Source organism: Anopheles gambiae, chromosome 2 (genome assembly GCF_943734735.2).
Source record: "Anopheles gambiae chromosome 2, idAnoGambNW_F1_1, whole genome shotgun sequence".
In the NCBI taxonomy this organism is placed as follows: domain Eukaryota; kingdom Metazoa; phylum Arthropoda; class Insecta; order Diptera; family Culicidae; genus Anopheles; species Anopheles gambiae.
Window position 1 is genome coordinate 70596926 of NC_064601.1, and position 21015 is coordinate 70617940.

Sequence of the window (21015 nt, forward strand, 5' to 3'; positions counted from 1 at the left end):
GTTTGTGTTTCGTCAAATTTTATTTTTCCAACACACAACACAAACAGATGTCATTATACAAATCTTCCGATTTTGACAACTTGTCTTTACATTTTATTTATTTATTTATTTCCATCATTGAGTATTGTTATGTCAAATCGTATACAATTTTCTATACCTCCCTCCAGCCCTCCCCGATTTTAATACCGTAGCCCCCAGTATTGTTATGTCAAGTCGAGAAATGTCAATTTGCTCTAAAGCACTTTACCTCCTAATATCCATATACCTTGGATCGGATGCGATTTTATCGGATGAGATTTATATGGGATTTGACAGAGATAACGTCGGACGTGCGATTTCGTCGTCCGACGTTATCTGTCAATTCCCATATAAAAATTTGACAGGCCGTCTGATAAAATCGCATGCGAAAAAGCGTTGCCTCCGCCCCTAATAATCGGGCCTAAAATCGGTATTTCTGGTCACTCTGGTTAGGATTTGCTTTTTACAATTTCACCTTGTCATACTCATACACCTTGAGCGGGGTCGTCTAGAAAATGTTTGGATCCAGTTGGCAGCACGGTCAATTGGCATCAGTTGGACATTTTGCACATTTACTACACGCAATTTGTAATTTGTTTGAAACTTTAAGTTGCATTTAACGAAACGAATGAACAGGGTACAGAAGTATAGCAAAGGCATTTTTACTGGCAAAAGTATCCCTTTGTGTGGATTGAGAAAAATACATAAGCAGTTTTTAAAATAGTTGCCATATTCCAAATCGTGGTGCATTTTTGTGTGTGATAAATAAAGAGACGCAGTTTTCGTGAAGTTGTATGCATTAAGCAATCATAACAGGTAAATTTTCTACGAATTGTTTGGTATTATAATAAATAACGCGTCAGTTATTCAATGCCAACATACTAGATGTTGGATCATAGCTTGTTCAATTAAAATAACTAACAGACGAGAGTGGAATTCTGAAATGTGTTTTGTATTACAGCATATTACACTAAATCCGAGATATGCGGTTGATGAAATTCGGCAGTGCTTTAAACACAATTTCGAATGGAAATTAACACGTTCAGCCCGGCGCTGATTTTTATCAACTTTCCGTTCCGCCGGAATCTAGAACGCTAGCAGTTGACTGTAAACCGAATGTGCAAAATTGAGTTTTTTTTTTAGCTAAACTTAAAACTGTGCTCTGTTCACCAATACTGTTATGTGTGGGATGATGTTTTTATCAACCAAAATTATTCTCACAACATTATTTTATTTGCCCACTGCTGCTGTTCAAGCGAGTAGAGTACAGTTGTTTTCAATGTACAGTCAGTCCAAAAAGTATTCGTCTAGCTGAATATTTTGCAGGAAAAGGCGAATTTTGGCCGCTGTTTTTATCAACCAAAATTATTCTCACAACATTATTTTATTTGCCCACTGCTGCTGTTCAAGCGAGTAGAGTACAGTTTTCAATGTATGTTGTTTCCATAGCATAATACGATTGGCAAGTCCCAGGGAATCAGCTTCGGAATCGATTACGTCAGCGGTCGGCAAACTTTTGAGGCAAAGGGCCAACTTCAGTAAATGATCGAGTGCCGCGGGCCAGGTGAATGCGGTATTTTTATTATTGCGCTTAAATGATTACATTTTAATCTTTGACAAACAGTTCAGGTGTTATTGTTGTTTTTCTGTAATTAAATCATCAAAATACGGTTCAAAATTAATGATACCGACTTTAAAAACGAATTGTAATATTAGTCATTTGAGAATCAGCAAAATATGACTAAACTTTTGATCAGTCAAAAAATAACAAAAAGGGATTAATGTCGCTTCTTAAAGACCCCTCCTCCCACGCCGCAAAAAAATATTGAATATATTCCGGGTATGATACAAAAGTCTGAACGGCTGAAAAATTATCGAAGCAAACATAGATTCAGTAATTATAAAAATGCTTTATGGACAAGTCAGATGTCATACCATGTCAGATCAATTGATAACTGATTCCTTACGAAAACGCACTTTGACAATCGTTGCACTCGTAAACAGCAACAGTGTGGAATCGTCGTTCTCATTAAAATAACAGGAGTTTTAAATCGAAAATATCCCTAAAATAGTTCAAAGGGAAACCAACTGATATGTGTGAAATGAAGAAAAAAGAAAAAAAAAGAAAAAAAAAAATATCGCGTGAAAATGTATGGAGCTTTTTCACTATATTTAAAATTTTGTATTGCATGTTTTGCGCTGGCGATAGTCTAATGCTCTCCCATCAAATGCAAGTCGCATGCAAATCTTTAGATAAATTTATTGTAACCAGGCTTTAGTATATCTCAGCAATATTAAATTTCGTGTGCGATTTCCTTCATTTCGAAAGTCTTACTATCTTGTTGAATCAATGTTAAAATTACATAACGGTTGCATCAACAAAATTGACAAATTCATGGATTTATCATGGGATTATCTTCACCCGCTCTAACAAAACGTTAATTGCACTTTAAATAGCAGTATCCCATGAGGCAACAGACAACCTCTATCAGTCACCTTACCTTGACACTTCTATCAGTCGAACTCTAACCATGATTACCAAAAAAGTGAACCAACCAACTTATAAGCGTGCGCGATCAATGAATGACACCCCGTAGCTTTTTAAATGGACTGCGTACTGAAGTCTGTCGTCGCATAAGAACATTTCTGCGTTTTGTTCACCACTATCTTGGCACTATAAGGCAACAATCAAAGCATTGAAATAAAGCCCAGGTTCTTGTTTGAGGTTCCAAAAAAGCTAAAAATGAAGACAGAGGTACAAGTGGCTACATTACTCAGTTATCTGGGCCGGAAGATCGATGCAACCCACCAAACAGTGAAATAGTATGGGAAACATAAACACACATATCAGCAAGCATAAATCGCGTCCACTGACTTCGCAAAGGCAAACAATACCGCCAAAACTCAATGCGTTCATATTTCGTTAATTTCGGTTGTTGAAACATGACACCATAGTCTGCAAACTAGTACAACATCCGTCACATGTGTTCCATCGAATTTTTTGGACCAACATAATGCAAAAGCTCTACTCTAACAATTTTGTCGCGAGCACTTAGGATGCCTATATGCATGTCTTCGTCCATTATGGCGAATTTCTTAGTCTTATTTCTTAGACTTATTGTCTTAGGCCAAAAGTCTTAGTTTTATTTGTCCAAGGAAGCTTAAATAATTACCTTTTAAATGATGTACATGTAAAGAAAATATCTCTCCTGGTTTTTTTTCTACAGCCAGCCGAAAAAAGGCAATTTTTTCATGTAAACGTTACGGGGATATTGATCACGAGTTCGAACATACCGAACGATCCGTCATTCCATAGTACTTTAATTAAAGTTGAAAGAGTACGATGTTATAAAGTTTAATTCTAGAAAATATTCAGCAAGTTGTATACGAATAGTTTCTTCCCATCTTTCAAAAACAGTCAAAACCTTTCGCGAGCCGGATTGAATGTTGCGGCGGGCCGCATTCGGTCCGCGGGCCGGACTTTGCCGGCCGCTGGATTACGCTATCGGAGTTTCGAAACCGATTCTGATTTCGGAGCCAATACCGATTCCGGAGCAATTCCAATTCCGGAGCTGGTTCCGATTCCGGAGCTAATTCCGATTCCGGAGCTTCTATTCAGAATCGATTCCAGAAAACTTCGGAACTAGCTGAAATCGATTCCGACAGAAACTTCATTTTCCCATCACTACAAACAGAATACAGTTTTGCATCTCGCAATAACTTGCATATTAATTCTAGCTAAAGTTGTCATAAATGTATTTTATAGTTTAGGACATGATTTGTTGTGCTTTTTTTACCACTTTCTCCTCTTCATCCCCTTCCATTCTCCTATTCTTGATGGTTTCATCAAGATCTAATGATGTTAATATTTTGTTAAAAATGAAACATTCAACCGATTTTGCTCAAATTTGTAGAGAAGATGCCAAAGGGTGCTACAATACACTGAGAAAAATTTCATAATGGGGAGTGAACACTAAAAATCATAATTCTGCTTAAAAAAGCTCCATCCTCTTATTTATTGTTTTTTTACCTTGAACATGTCATATCTACACTTTCTGTGGCAATGTCTCAATCTTATTCTGCTGCAACTCCACCTCCAATTTGTGTACTCATTACAAATTTTGAACTTTATTTTTTCCTGAATTAATAACCACGGCAATGCGTGGTGATTAAGAGGAGTAGAAATGTTGTGCATCAGAGCTATTGTTTTTATGCAAAAAATTTAACAATTGATTTTGTTTACATTTCCCAAACTATGTATCAAATATTAATGCTTTAATGCTGGTAGTAAAAGAGTCGCTATAGAAAAATTATTATGCGCCTCAATAAGTATGTTTTTTTTTTCACTTACATCCTTAACAGTTATGTTGTTGCTTAGTTTACTCGATCCTTTTCATTTTCATTTTTGGTGTTACCAAATTTTATATCGCAAGTATCAATAAAATACATTGAATACAACCAATTGCAATTGCTAACCACCAGCCTTTCATCAAGAACCATTGCATTTTTTGTTTTACATTTTTTTCGTTTTCTTTTATACTAATTTTTTCTAATAAACAGCATACTTAAAGCCAAACCCAAACACTTTTGTTGTCCGTAACACACAGTAAGAATAATTTTTCTAAAAGCTTAAATGCCATTTTGCGTAATGCCCTACGCGGACATGCCGACCTATACAAGCTTTCATGAGTTATTCACTCATGATTGTCAGTTTTGCGAGTTCACTATACTGTAGGACGAGTTAGAAAAGTACATTGCCAATTAAAATTTCCAGTTAAATGTTTAAAGTCTACAGAAAATATTCACAATCATTCTATAGAAAGGGAATATGTGATTTCATGGAACTTCACATGTTAAGAAAGCCTACATAAATAGCCAGTTCCGCTAAGCTCCAGTCACCCACGGCTCTGGAGTCGGTTATAACGCAGCACCAAAATGAGCAGCAGCAGTTATAATGAGTACCAAAACAATCGCGGGCTGAAACAATCGATTTGTTGAGATTGTTTATGTTCAAAACTCAAATACACAAATTTGAACACATTTTAACTCATTTTTTATGTTTTTTTTTTTTAAACAAAAAGCATGTAGGTTGACTGGGCCAAACGAGCTATATTTTGTCGCGCGAGACGTTTTTCGATTGGTGCCAGAGTGCAGCCTTCGCTTGACAGGTTGCTCGGACAGGCTGCAGCCCAATCGATTTGACACATCAATTGTCAAATTCAAAGCGAACTTCCCTCTTGATTGAATTTAAAAACAATATTCTAAAAGGTTAAACCCTGCGTTATATTCACGAAAGAATCATATAAAACAATTAATTGAGCGGTTTAAACCACCCCTTTGATACAACGAACATAGTTTAAAATTAATTTGAAACCAACCAAACTAACAAAAACCGTTCATATGTCCGTTAAATAGAGAATACTCGTACTAATTCTAGACACCACTGATCCGTTAGAGAAAAATTCTTTCGAGAAACAAAAAGACTATTTCTACACGGCCGGGCAGCGTAAAACTCACTCAAACAAAACGATAACTAAAAATAATGCTGAGATAAACATTGCTGTTCCACAAAAACAGTCCGGCTAAAACATCTTTATTTGCAAAATATTAATTTCAATGTCGTTTATTGAATATATATTGAATACTAATTAAGGCCCGGTAAAATCTACCGGATGTCCTCAAATTTCGAATCATTTTCAAACTCTACACGTCCAGTGGCAACAACCATAACTCATAGGTGTTTGAGTTCTTATTTGTTCTTACAACTGTTTTAACCTTGTAGCTTCCTTGTTGTTACAGTTCTTACTGTACATTGCAGAACCGTTAAATATCGATGAGGCTACTTTTGAGCCACACTGATGTAAATCTTAAATCTTAAATGCCTCTGTAGACGCAAATGTATAATTTTTTGATTATTATTTTTTGGTTATTGGCGTGATTTTTTTGGAAAGCATAGCTAAGTAGTAATCTCTACAACGTGTTCATTGAAAAACGTATTGATGTGCAGTGGATTAAAAAAAATTAGGGTGACTTCTGTTTTTTGTGCCCATAAATGTTAAGATTGAACTACAAAAATATGATATCGCACGTGGTTCGAATTCCATTTCTACTCTTTTTTTCGACTTATGTTTCATACGTTAGGTAATTAGTAATAGATGCTTAGAACAATTTCAATGTAAATTTGCTTGGTCTTTAATTTCATGAGGGTCATTTCCAAAAACGCCATCAAAATTTTATTTTATTATCCTGAAACTGGTTTTGAAGTATTCAATGGAAAGGGTATTTGTGTATGAGACAATTGTTACTGTTGTGCCAAATATCAGATTTCGACAGTGAACATATCCCCTCATATAACCATTCCAAATGTATAGTTCTAATATTCCAATCTATACTGTTATAGAAAAGAATGATTCAGCACTGTTATAGCCTTTCCAGATCAATTAACTAAATTCACATTTACTTGCAAACTACTTTATTTACTCTTGCCGCCCCACATTTGTCAAATTTTGCTTCTAATTTGACGTGTCCTTAATTATAACGTGGTTGTTCTTAATCGACAACATAGTACGGTGATAGCATCACATTGTAGATATTGCCGTCACTCTTGATAGATACAGTCAGAATCTTTTCAGCTCTCTTGACCACGTTACAGTAAGCATAGTTTCATTGTGGATCATTCTGCAGTTGATGCTGATCCGGCTGAATGCAGTGCGCACGGTTGTCTCCACTAACGCGCAGTATGTTGCAGTCATGTAGCACAATGAACCATCTCTCCCTTTAGTGCTTTGTTCCCGAAGGACATCCTGAAATAAGTAGTTCTTCCCGCCCTCGAGCAAATCGTTAACTTTCAAGCCATCAACATCCGCCCCTTTCTTGCTCGGAATTTCATCAAGGCTTTTTAGCATATGGCCGCTTATGGTCTCTCGGCTACATCCGCCTCTTATTGTCATGCGTTTTCCTTGTCCCGACTCCAATATTTTTTTTAAATATTGCCTTGAATATCTTGATTTATAATGTGAAGGGGTATGAGATGGGACACTTTATCATCAGGTGGCTAATTTGCTACTTTAATTAAAAAAAAAATCATTATATCCAATACCACGTGTTTTCAAATCGGTGTGTGTAAACAAAAAATCTAAGTAACCATTGCCCTCATTACACGCGGGCTGGCAGTGTGGCATGGAGCAAGTCCTTTCGCAGCAACTCGCGTTGCTAAGAGAGCTGCGCTCACCGCTTTCGCTCTCTCGCTGAATGTTTACACTCACGTCATTGTGGCGATTTTCGATTTTATATATAGCGAGATCGGTGTAGCATATCTACTATAGTCTTCTTCTTCTTCTTTGGCTCAACAACCGATGTCGGTCAAACGGCCTGCCTGTGCCCACTTGTAGGCTTGGCTTTCAGTGACTAATTGATTTCCCCCCATAGCAGGATAGTCAGTCCTACGTATGGCGGCGCGGTCTATTTGGGGATTGAACCCATGACGGGCATGTTGTTCATTCGTACGAGTTGACGACTGTACTACGAGACCGGCTCTATAGTATAATATATCTATAGTATAAACTACATTATTATTAACCACACTATCAGCTATAGACACATGGTAACAAATCACACTATTGTAACACATTTATAACATATTCAGCAAATCAGACCAGGGCAACAAACCCGAAGAGTTCAGGCCACACAGTCCATTCAAAAACATCCGAAACATGCATCATAAGCAAAAGCAATTGTCACCACAACAAAAGTAGGTCGCCGTCACCGAGAACACATAGCAACGTACAAGCGCGGTGACGAAGACACCCATTTGAAACCTTCTTGCGCAATACATTGAAACTACAGCATAAGCACGCAGCGACAAAAACACCTCACCCCTCCCTGACGCATCCCATACAAAACAAAAACAAGTAATTGTCACAAAACAACACAGCGACCTAATTTGTAAGAAATTGCACCGAACCAATATATTTTATCGATAAATAAAACCAACACCGATCACGACCGATCAGATTCGTTCGGACTGCCAAGAGAGGACGTTACACTTCCTAAAAATCTTCGAGTTTCCAGTAAGGGAAACCCCTTAGGAGTTTCCATGATCGCCTGGACGATCAAATTCCGGGTTCAATCAGTCCGCTTTGAACAGTTCATTCCACCTCGTCTCATATCAGTAAAAACTGACTCCCCGCTAACATAGTGCTCGACGGCCCCCGCGTACGTTCGATCACATTACATCGGCACTGCAACCGAAAACTGGCGCGAAGACAAGCCTCTCCTCTACCCTACAACGACGACGAGCCCTGCTGCCGAGAGGTTCGGCGTTCCGGGGGCAACAATGTTTGATAATGTATTAATTTTACAGCAAAAGTCGATTGCACGATGTAAATATTGAAGATCGGTTAGTTAAAGATTCTTTGAAAATGTGTGTGTAACGGTTATCAGCACAGAAATTCAAAAAAATACATTAATTTCATGCCAGTGACAACTTTTCACTGTCAAAATCAAAATCGTCGTATCTGCGAATCGTCGTAACTCGGGGGATGCCTGTACAGGCCGGTATGTTCACGTATGACGTTTACGCCAAATTTAAGAAGAAGAATTTTTGGAATATTGTCTTATTTGTTGATAAAAATAACCCAGCTCTTATTAACTTCATGCTTTTTCCACCAGAATATTTGAAATTTGCCTTGAATTATCGGGTGTTTTGTTATGACAATGTGCTCAATTAATCGCTTTTTCAAATATCCTCCTCATAACGCAATGTCATCATTGTATTGAACTGTCATTTCTCAACAGCACGGATAAACGGACAGCCGGATAAAAGGTACCCGGACAAATGGCGCTCCACTGTACTCTCAAAAGAATTCCTGTCATGTGCCCAACTCTTGCATGGATCGAGTCCCTGATGCTCACGACTGTTTATCCTGGTATTCGAGTAAACCAATCAACTAACGGATATCCAAATGAATGATGGCTACTATGGCAGATCTTAACTACCTACACCAGATTAACAGTTATTATGCCAGATAAGAAAAAATGAAGCTTTGGGATAAAATCGTTGTAATAGTTTTAGTACTCCTCAGGTTGCATATTCTTCTCATTTTAATAAAAACGAGACATTAATGTTATCCCGTGTGAAATCGGGTAAATCAACTAGTTCACTGGCAGGGTCTGAGGCCTGCCACCAGGCAGAACGTGTTAATTAGTTTTTCATATAAATTTTAACATAATTGAAAAAAGATTCTGTATCAATACGGTGTATACATAATTTTATTAATTGAAACCATCAACTTAAACAAAATTATCTAAGTCTTAGAGGTGTTTTCCCGAAAACGTGGTATTTGTTTTAAGCTCCCTTCCGAACATATTAACCGCGTCACACCATTGGTGTTAGCATAAGTTATCATATTTATGTCCGTTTTTAGGATACAATTGTGGTGAAAATGTGCAACCCATTCTTTGAAGGTGACTCCTGAGGGTGTCAAAATGTCATTGTTTATTTGTTTGTGATATTTTAATCGCTTTACAACTTTGTGCTTTGCTGCTATTCATCCGTTGTGTTGATCGGCATCCTATATTTCTCATGTTTATGCATATGTATGTTGTGTCAAATTGCGTACGTGGACTGCCACTGAACCTTCTGAACGCCTAGAACCAGCGGGTGATGCTAGTCGGTATCGCGAAAAAAATATTGAAAAAATATTTTTTTTTTTGCACAAGAACCGTGGTCGGTTAAGGCCTCCCCGTAACACTGGTGGGCTTGGGTTTTAGTGACTTACTGATTACACATACAGTGCTGGGTATTCAAAATCGGACCCTTTTAATTTCTGATACTTTTTCTATCATGAACGATTTCATCATTTTCTCCCTATGTTTTTTACCTAAGTTTCTCTACTTGTGTTTTCTATCAGTCGAGAACTGTTTAAACAACCTTTTATTTTATACGACTGGAATGAACACGTGCTCATTCGAAACGCTGCGATACCAGGATGGCAGTCAACATGCAAATGATTCACTAATGATCAGTGCTCTAACCGTAGAACGCTCATCAGGCTAATCGTATACCGATAATCGTATAATTTCTACAGATATTCAACCGTTAAGTAATTTTAGGTTCGTCTTCTGTATGGTTCGTTGTTCATTTACAGTCCGAACTCACTGGTTAAACTTCGATTCCCTGCATACTATAGACTATGTGTTTTTTAGTTGGCACGTTTTTTCACCCAAAAAACTTCTGAAATTTTCCTAGGCAAGAGTGAATGAGAGCCATGAGATGTTAGTGATTTTTTCAAAATCTGATTTTTCCATACAAACGCATGCGTTTTAATTGAAGTGTCTGTCAACTATGGAGCGTTCAACTATAAAGCATGCTTACTAAAAATTGTTCAACTGTTTTGATTGTATTCCGCGAAATTAAATAGTGGGAATTTTACGTGTTCCGATAGTTTTGGGATTTTTCAAACATCCATTCTTAAATGGAAACGGAACTTTCTTTCTTGTTTTGGCGGACTCATTTAGAATCCAGTTGGAATTTGCAATGTGTATGTATTATTATTTATTATCTTTATGATCCTTACAGGGTTTTCCAGGAGTTCTCATAGCTGTGGGACACTTAATTGACTCCTTCTTCCGTGAAATGAACTTAATTTAATGGGAATGGGACTCTACAGCACCCTTGTTGGACAATTCCAATAGGAATTTCCAATAGAAGCTGTACACACTAGTGATGGGTAATCCTTTAGTGGAGTCATGGATCAACTCCGACTCCGGTGCGCAAAATATGACTCCAATTCCCGATGATAACCGAATTTGACTTCGGATCAGTCCGGATCAGTCCGGATCAGTCCGGATCAGTTCGGATCAGTTCGGAACAGTCCGTATCAATCCAACCAACACCGTCATCTCCCCTCCCCTCAGAGCGTTGGAGAGACGGGCGGAAGTCCCATCTCGTGAGGAGCGCTACCGCAGGCGTCGGCGAACACCCATAAGCAGTGACGACGGTCGAGTAATCCCACATTTGTTCGAGGCGCCTCGAGTAGACATGAACGGCGCAGAAGTGATTGCAGTGACCGAGGCGGACGTGGCCTCCCGTTAACTAATGTTAGAGCTCAGAGGAGGATTCTAAGGGAGGCCGAAGTAAGGCAGAAAATACGTTCCCCGCATCCTGAGCGGCAATAACGGTAGCATAATAGAAATACGGAAAATAATGATGTGCTAGATGCATTGTCGGCTGGTCTCGTAATACACTCGACAACTCGTACGACTTAACAACATGCACGTCATGGGTTCAAGCCCCAAATGGACCGTGCCGCCATACGTAGGACTGACTATCCTGCTATGGGGGGAAATCTATTAGTCACTGAAAGCCAAGCCCACAAGTGGTACAGGCAGGCCTTTACTGACAACGGTTGTTGAGCCAAAGAAGAAGAAGAAGAACTATATGAAATTCGGCTCAGTATACCTAGTCATTGGAAAGCAACCAACTGTATGCACAATTGATCATTAAACTAAAGTTTTTAAGGAAAAATGCTACGTGGCACTCTTGCCCCGTATGGCACACTTGCCCCAAATTCCGCTATAGGTATTTCCCGATATACGCTATTAATGCGGACTGGAGGCAATAGCGTCCCAGTCAGACAAATCGGACTGAATTTACACCTATCTTACCGTTAAATACCGGTAATTTAAGAGTAATTTTATGGTAAATTAGCAGTCGTTAAATTACCCATTTGAGCAGTTTTGATCGATCCTGTTCCTTAATCTATTTTTTTATTTTTTAATATACAAACAATTATAATGATTTTGTTTAGCAAACTCGACTCGAACAGCCGCTTCACCCGGAGAAGGTGATGCACAATTAGCAATAATAAACTCTATTTCTCGGTTGACTTTTACATTTTACAGTTTTGAACACACCGCCAACGTCTTCTTCCACTAAAAGATGACTAAAAGAATTATTTTTTTGTTCTTATCTACATCTTATCACTGACAACAATCGACAAAACTTCGTACCGCTAAATTGCTCTTAAATTACTGTTATGACAGACACAAAACTGCTCGAATGGGTAGATTAACAGAAGGCTGTCTGACTGGGGTATCTCGAATATTAGCGTATGTCGAGTTTCGAGGGTTTCAGTCAAATTATTGCTAATTTTCGTATAATTTTACGTGAAGTGGTAGGTTTTAGCCACTAAATTAGTTATGTGATCTGATTTTACAATTTATAACACATTTAAAACAATATATTTATAACAATTTATACAATTTAAAACTGAAGATTACAATTTTATACCTTTTGAAATGGGTTTTCAAATTCGACCTAAAGGGAATTTACACCTGTTTTCATCTACGTTCGAATCTCGTGCCGTTTGCATCGAATCGCAAACCGCCTGCTTCGAATGACATGCCACTAAGATCGAGTGCGTGCAACCATGGTTGAATCGCGTTCCAGTAGGATTGAATTGCGTTCCACTATGGTAGAATCGTGTGCTACTACGATCGAATCGTGTGCCACTATGGATTTCTGAAAGCAAGAGCATAGTAAACTGTTTGTTTACGTTTGAAAGCTCTTTCTTTTTTTTGTCGGGTGCTAAAATTCTAATAAAAGGTAGTTATTCTCTGATTGAAAGTATAATCCTAGATTTCTACTAATATTCGTGCTTTTTACATGCAGCATTACGAAATGGAACGTGGGGCCATTTAAAAGACATCTAACGAAAACCGCGAACGCATTGTTCGAGCCTATGACCTAGGCACGAATATGAAAGAAATTGCCGAAATGCTGCACTTGAATGATATGGAAAACGGTTTGGACAAGATTTGAACGAATTATTTTTTTTATATGTAGGGGAAGGTAGGTAAAGACGGACACTGCGGGTAAGATGGACACTTCTCATAAATGCATCAAAATGATACACCTGTTTCCATCTACGTTCGAATCTCGTGCCGTTTGCATCGAATCGCAAACCGCCTGCTTCGAATCGCATGCCACTACGATCGAATGCGTGCACCCATGGTTGAATCGCGTGCCAGTACGGTTGAATCGCGTTCCACTATGGTCGAATCATATGCCACTACGATCGAATCGTGTGCCGCTACCATTGGATTTCTGAAAGCAAGAGCATAGTAAACTATTTGTTTACGTTTTAAGAGCTGTTTCTTTCTTCGCCGACTGCATTTCATGTTTAAAATACTAATAAAAGGGAATTCTCTGATTATAGGTAAATCACTAATATTGGTTTAAACCATGGTCCCTTGTTGATGGTAAAATCCATGGTTTCAACCAATATTCGTCGGGTTTACCTATAATCAGGGTATAATTCCCTTTTATTAGTATTTTAAAAACGAAATGCAGTCGGTGTAGGAAGAAACAGCTTTCAAGCGTAAACAAACAGTTTACTATGCTCTTGCTTTCAGAAATCCAATGGTAGCGGCACACGATTCGATCGTAGTGGCATATGATTCGACCATAGTGGAACGCGATTCAACCGTACTGGCACGCGATTCAACCATGGTTGCACGCATTCAATCGCAGTGGCATGCGATTCAAAGCAGGCGGTTTGCGATTCGATGCAAATGGCACAAGATTCGAACGTAGATGGAACCAGGTGTATTAGTATTTTGAAAACGAAATGCAGTCGGCGAAAAAAGAAACAGCTTTCAAACGTAAACAAACAGTTTACTATGCTCTTGCTTTCAGGAATCCAATGGTAGCGGCACAAGATTCGATCGTAGTGGCATATGATTCGACCATAGTGGAACGCGATTCAACCGTACTGGCACGCGATTCAACCATGGTTACACGCATTCAATCGTAGTGGCGTGCGATTCAAAGCAGGCGGTTTGCGATTCGATGCAAATGGTACGAGATTCAAACGTAGATGGAAACAGGTGTAATACGGGAACACTCCTTTTATCCCAAGGTTTCCACACTGTAAGGTAAACATATACCTAGCCCGTGAACTGTCACATTCTTGTCCCCGTTGTACACAACATAGCTGTTGCCAACAAATTAGTCTCCTCAGGCTGCAAATGTCACATAAAAAGGCGCCTTTCCGCAGTCTTTCGGGCGCCCGTCCGGCTACGAAAAGGCGCCTTTATAACGATGCTTTAGGCAGTATTTGACAGAGTTTGCACACCTCAATGTATATATGGCTTGGTTTTTGTGTGTGTTTCGTGATGATATGTCGCCCTCACACTGTCCAACAAAAAAAAATTAAATAAAAATTAGCTGTCGTATGTTATTGCCTTTCTGAAGTCCCTATGTGCACTCCCCCCTCTGCCCCACGTTTTTGCTCCCTGTACTTCCTGTAGTTGCCCTGCATCACCATTTCGTTCGTTGCTGCTGCCGTGTGATATCATGTCAAACCGGGTGTGTGTGTGTAGAGTTGTTTCGATGAGCATCTTTTTCATGGAAGGCTTTGTTGGTCCGCATCAGTGTTGAGCTTCTTCCTGTAGAAATAGTTAGCATTTGCATCGCAGAGTTTGTGGTAACAGCTACGGGATCCCCGAGAGAGGCCATCGTTTGTGTGGCAATAAGAATACACACAATACGCGAGCTGCACAATACGCAACATGGAGAAGTAAGTGCGTAAGAAGAATCGAGATGTACAAAACAATAACGCTTTTTTCTTGCATTTTTAACGCAAAACGACCTAAGCTAATTTTGAAAATGATAGATGGGAAGTGTGTTATGGTGGCATCGAAACCACAAAATAATGGCGAGAATTTATGTTTGGTCGCTAACGCATCCTGCAATAGTATTATGAAATGTCATATTAAAAATGCTTTTATACCAGATTCAACAACTAGTGCTGCCAAACCGATTTTGCACGAGCAGTTGCTGCAAGAGCTAAATGCTCCGCTACATTCAGCCACGACTTCGGGTAATTCCAAAACGGCATCTTCTTGTTCCATCCCGGGCATGCCAAACAAGCAAAAACAAGTACAATGTAAGTAAAAGCCAGTAGTTTTAGTAAATTCATAGTTTATCATACTAAACTAGCTCAAAACTGTAATATGGTTGTTTATTTTGTTTAACTTTCAGATAAAGTATCAAGATCGCAATCAATCGAGACTCAAACGATGTCTGTTGTTGATGACAACTCGTGTCTGAATATAATATTTAAAAAAAATGACTGAAATTCAATACGAACAACAACAGACGAATAAAAAGCTAGTAGACATGGAAAAACAGATCAAGCTGATGCGTTCTGAGCTAGATATAGTAGCTGATCGAGTTGCTCCTAGCGTAGGGATTGTACGTGCAACTAGCTTTGAATTTGAGCCTGTTGGTACCAAAGACGAACTAGACGATCTGGAGCTTAAATTAGTAGACAACGATTTTAAAAATAAGATGGAAGCATTTGTGGATGCTCGGCTACCTACAGATAGTGTGGATGCGCGACTTCATGCAAGCATGGATATTCTTTTCTAAAGAGAGTTTGTGGTCAATATCAGTTGGTCTGGTATAGGTCAGAAAATAAAAGAAGTTTTACAAAATAAGTTTGGGCATAGTAAGCAACGGTTAGAATTAGTAGGATTAGTGAAAACTTCGCATCATAGATATAAGAAGTATTAATCAGTTAGGAATAGTTTTAATAATGTCAATACTTATAAATGAACTATTAACGAATTTATGTACGTACTGAAAAAAAAAATCGTTTTATTGAATTAAAACACATCATTTTAAAAAACGTGGTTGTTTTGTTTTAATAAACCAATGTATGTATCAAGGGAACAAAACTATTTTCATTTTCCTTAGATAATGGTACTACTACTAATTTACATTTTATATCCTGAAAACCTATTATAATATTTTTTTTTCCTAAATCGTTAATATTTCCGCGATGTATGTTCAAAAATTTAGAATTGAAAGGATAGTTGAAATCATCAATAATCCTAGTTAGCTTTCTTGCTGTTAAGTCTACGGAAGACTGCTGTATATCTGCATTTACAAATTGACATACGCTACCCGATTTTGTTAAAAACCAAGAATTGCTACCATCATTCTTTATACAAAATCCTTGGCGCACATGAAGTGTAGTAATATTTCCTCTCCTATGAATCGTGGGATATTGTAGTTGTTTAATATATTTATCCGGTTTATAGGCTCCCCATTCCGCTATACGGTTTATTGTTTGTTCTAAACTTTTCGATCCACTTCGCAATGAATGTTTCATATGCTGAAGTTCGTTCTCAAAGTCATAAGAAGATGCTCTTTGTATACTTCAGATGAAAAAATTGTAATGTTGCCAAAATACAACATAAAATGATTGTATTGTTGTTCACTCAATGTTCATCTGAGTACAACAACGGATGCGTAAAATAAGAAAGAGTTTAATTCATTGCCTTTCCAATACTTGAGATCACGTAATGAACGGAACTTTCTGTGTATCTCTACAGGTAATTTGATATGCATCAACATTGCTGACATTTTGTTGATTTGTTCAGGAGATAACTTGTGCACCACACCAAATTTTCCACATATCCAGCCCATTAACAAACGTTTTGTAACTCCTAAATCAATTAAATGCAATAAATCTGCAACTATTACTTGTTTTACAAGATCAAATTCGTCTAATAGAGATAATAGAGGAGAATCAAATTTGTGGTGTTTACCATACGAGCGCGACCTAAATCCTTCATTAGTGCGATCAGAACCAGCGATATTGGGAAATGCTACTCTTCCTCGGATACTCCTTCCCTCAGACACACATTTCAAGCAGCCATGTATACCGTTGAAGCTGACAACACCTACGAAAGAAGAATCATAAAGTTTTAATCACCTAAGTACAGATATGTATAACTGTTTTGTATTACCTTTAATAAACGCCCGAGCTGGAGAATCAGCTATAATTGCGCGCAGTTTTATCTTAACCGTCTTATTATTGATCTGTGCTCCATTTTTCATGAGGAAGTTGATTTCATCAACAAAAGGACGAAGAAAGTGTTCGATGCTTACTGGTTTTGTCGGACCACAATAAATAGCAGCTATCATTACAGGTACTTCTGGCATTTCATGAATGTTGAAAAGTATGGGCCAAAATTGAAGGTTGCTACTTTTGAATAGTGGTAATCCGTCGATCGATACGTTTATCAAAAGCGTAGAATCGGAATGAAGGCTTAGATTGCTTTAAATAATCAAACCGTATGTATGAATATAAAGAAAATTTATAACGATTACGCGAGATCAATTAGCTTAGTTCGTTGAAACATTTTTGAATACCGTGATACCAATATTGTCCTCCTTCAACTGTTGTTATCTCCGCAGAAGGGTTTCGGTTGATCTTCAACAGAGTCCTTGCATCTTTTGGCAGCTTACAATTACTTGTTTTTCTAACAATATCCATCACTTCCTCGATTGACTCATACGTTTGATTTCTCGATATGGCCCAGCGACGTAAAGCATCATGCACTGAAAATGCTTCGTTGTATTGTTCCAATGCTTCCTCTTCATCTGAACTTTCCATGAGATAATCGATGACATGATCATCACTATCATTTTCCTCATCATGCGCACATTCCAGCGCTCCAATTTCATCACCGTCCTGGATATCTTGAACGTTCGCAGGTCCATCATCCGGTATGATATAGTCATCAGCGTTTTCCACGAGTTCTACAGCTACAATGTAGTAACAATAATCGATAAGTAAAAAGTAAAAGCAATCAGTAAAATTTATATCATACCATTCGTACTTCCACTTGAAATAGGTTCTTCATCCTGTTCTGTTTTAACCAGACGATCACGATTCCGATACAGATGCGAGTTGTATCGAATGCGCTTGGCGAAAGACTCCTCCATTCTATGTTATTTATTAAAACAAAAAATATCAGTAACACATGAATTATCACTGAAATCACGCCTTAAATATACACTTTTGATGCTCAAGACCTTTTCTGGTGGCTTCTCTGATGTTTTGATTTGAGCGATTTGAGCGACTGACAACCAAAACAACAACAACATTCGAACCAAGCTACCAACATCAATAATATCAATGACTATAGCATTTGGGTCAAAAGATGAAAAATGATGAAAAACAGTTCTTGTTCAGATTTAATGCATTTGTTGTAAAATAATCGATGTCCAATATATTTTTCACGAAGATTTATATTCAATAATAAGAGTAAAATGCTTAAAAAGCAAGTTAACTCGCCAACCCAGTATTATAAATACACAAAATGTAGCCTTTCGGGCTGTCTTTTGCAGCCTGGGTCTTTATTCCGCCAGTTCGTTTATGATAATGTCAGACTTTGCCCGCTGCGCAAAACGATCGAAAACTTCTCAAACTCAAACTGCAAACATATTTCACAGCCCATATTGGCAGTGTGCTTGTGAGTTTGTGTTTCGTTAAATTTTATTTTTCCAACACACAACACAAACAAACGGATGTCATAATACAAATCTTCCGATTTTGACAACTTGTCTTTACAATTTGTGTTTCATAATCGGGCCTCATGGCTGTGAAATATTTCGCATTCAAACTTCATACCTTGCTACGACATCATACCTTGCTGCACCGTGGCCAAAACACATATCTAGAGGTGCACTACCAAGCGCACTACCTCTAAAAACAATCAGCGATTTTCCGCATCCGGCCCGTGACGGTCTACAACAATGGAAGAGCCGTAGATGCTGTAGCTATCCTGGACGAGAGATCATCGGTTTCCCTATTGGAAGCGGTCCAGGCTCTACAATTGGGCCTCGACGAAAAGGCAGATCCATTGGAGCTTTGTTGGACGTCCAACATGACCCGGAAAGAAGAAACGTCTCATCGCGTGAGCTTCCAGATATCAGCGAAGGGGGTAGGGCGGTGGCGCTACAACATAGCGGCCGCCTACACTATAAACAAGCAAAGTCTCCCGTCTTCTTCTTCTTCTATTTGGCGTAACGTCCTACGCGGACATGCCGGCCAACACAGGGTTTCGACACTTAATTCATTACCACGTAGCCGGATAGTCAATCCTTGCTACGAGGAGACGGTCCATTCTAGGCTTGAACCCATGACGGGCATATTATTGAGTCGTTCGAGTTAACGACTGTACCACGGGACCGCCCTTAGTCTTCCGTCTAATAACTTTAATTACGACATACTGATAAGTACTTTTACTCATCTACATCACTTTCCGACAACGTCGCTGGAGACGGCAAGACCCACCCTGCTGATCGGACTCAGTGATGTGAACCTAATACGGTCACTGGAGACACGGTTCGGACAGCCGGACGAACCCTTCGCTGTGAAAAGCACACTATGATGGCCCAAACGCTATGAATTCACTCACGGAACACTGAAGCGTTTGAAAGTGTTTCTGCGTTACTCCTGTGTGCTGTCTGTTTTTGGTGTGATTTTTGTATGAAACCGTTCGTGTTTGAGTTTTGTGAAGCTGTTCCTGTCGCAAGTTTGCTGTGTTGCTGTGTTGAGGCGTTTTGTTCCTGCATCGTATGAGAATTTCTACGAGAACGCGTTCCTGAATTGTATTTCTATGTGATTTCTATTTCATCGACGATGAAAAATTCTAGCAATTTTAAACGACTCTGGTTAATTTTTAACGACTAATAATTTTAAACCATTTCTTTCGCGATGCCGGCTATGGGCTGTGAAATATGTTTGCAGTTTGAGTTTGAGAAGTTTTCGATTGCTTTGCGCAGCGGGGTATTAAGCAGGGTCAATAACACTGAACCGCAGTCGTCGATGAAATAGAAATCACATAGAAATACAATTCAGGAACGCGTTCTCGTAGAAATTCTCATACGATGCAGGAACAAAACGCCTCAACACAGCAACACAGCAAACTTGCGACAGCAACAGCTTCACAAAACTCAAACACGAACGGTTTCATACAAAAATCACACCAAAAACAGACAGCACACAGGAGTAACGCAGAAACACGTTCAAACGCTTCAGTGTTCCGTGAGTGAATTCATAGCGTTTGGGCCATCATAGTGTGCTTTTCACAGCGAAGGGTTCGTCCGGCTGTCCGAACCGTGTCTCCAGTGACCGTATTAGGTTCACATCACTGAGTCCGATCAGCAGGGTGGGTCTTGCCGTCTCCAGCGACGTTGTCGGAAAGTGATGTAGATGAGTAAAAGTACTTATCAGTATGTCGTAATTAAAGTTATTAGACGGAAGACTAAGGGCGGTCCCGTGGTACAGTCGTTAACTCGAACGACTCAATAATATGCCCGTCATGGGTTCAAGCCTAGAATGGACCGTCTCCTCGTAGCAAGGATTGACTATCCGGCTACATGGTAATGAATTAAGTGTCGAAACCCTGTGTTGGCCGGCATGTCCGCGTAGGACGTTACGCCAAATAGAAGAAGAAGAAGACGGGAGACTTAGCTTGTTTATAGTGTAGGCGGCCGCTATGTTGTAGCGCCACCGCCCTACCCCCTTCGCTGATATCTGGAAGCTCACGCGATGAGACGTTTCTTCTTTCCGGGTCATGTTGGACGTCCAACAAAGCTCCAATGGATCTGCCTTTTCGTCGAGGCCCAATTGTAGAGCCTGGACCGCTTCCAATAGGGAAACCGATGATCTCTCGTCCAGGATAGCTACAGCATCTACGGCTCTTCCATTGTTGTAGACCGTCACGGGCCGGATGCGGAAAATCGTTGATTGTTTTTAGAGGTGGTGCGCTTGGTAGTGCACCTCTAGATATGTGTTTTGGCCACGGTGCAGCAAGGTATGAAGTTTGAATGCGAAATATTTCACAGCCAGGAGGCCCGATTATGAAACACAAATTGTAAAGACAAGTTGTCAAAATCGGAAGATTTGTATTATGACATCCGTTTGTGTTGTGTGTTGGAAAAATAAAATTTAACGAAACACAAACTCACAAGCACACTGCCAAGATATGTATTATGAAACACAAACGGAAATCCAAAACTGTCAAACAGCTTTCCGTCAGCTTTTTGTCACGGAAAGGCGCCAATCTCAGATTGTTTATTGTTGTGTTGTGTCGGTCAGAGTTGTTGCATTTGCTTTCACGACAAAATGT

General features: G+C 39.0%; 1 long non-coding RNA gene and 1 pseudogene across 2 annotated transcripts; one reads left to right on the plus strand and one right to left on the minus strand.

The window, feature by feature from the left end:
- Positions 1-389: 389 nt before the first annotated feature.
- Positions 390-15211, plus strand: LOC133391807 (uncharacterized). 2 transcript variants are annotated; one of them, XR_009765272.1, is made up of 4 exons: positions 511-834; positions 12692-12871; positions 13718-14969; positions 15065-15211. It is a non-coding gene; the product is annotated as an uncharacterized LOC133391807 (long non-coding RNA). The 2 variants fall into 2 exon arrangements; XR_009765271.1 differs by having other exon boundaries at positions 390-834; positions 8815-14969.
- A 517-nt stretch (positions 15212-15728) lies between these two features.
- LOC133391804 (uncharacterized) lies at positions 15729-18105 on the minus strand (annotated as a pseudogene).
- Between the last annotated feature and the right edge of the window lie 2910 nt (positions 18106-21015).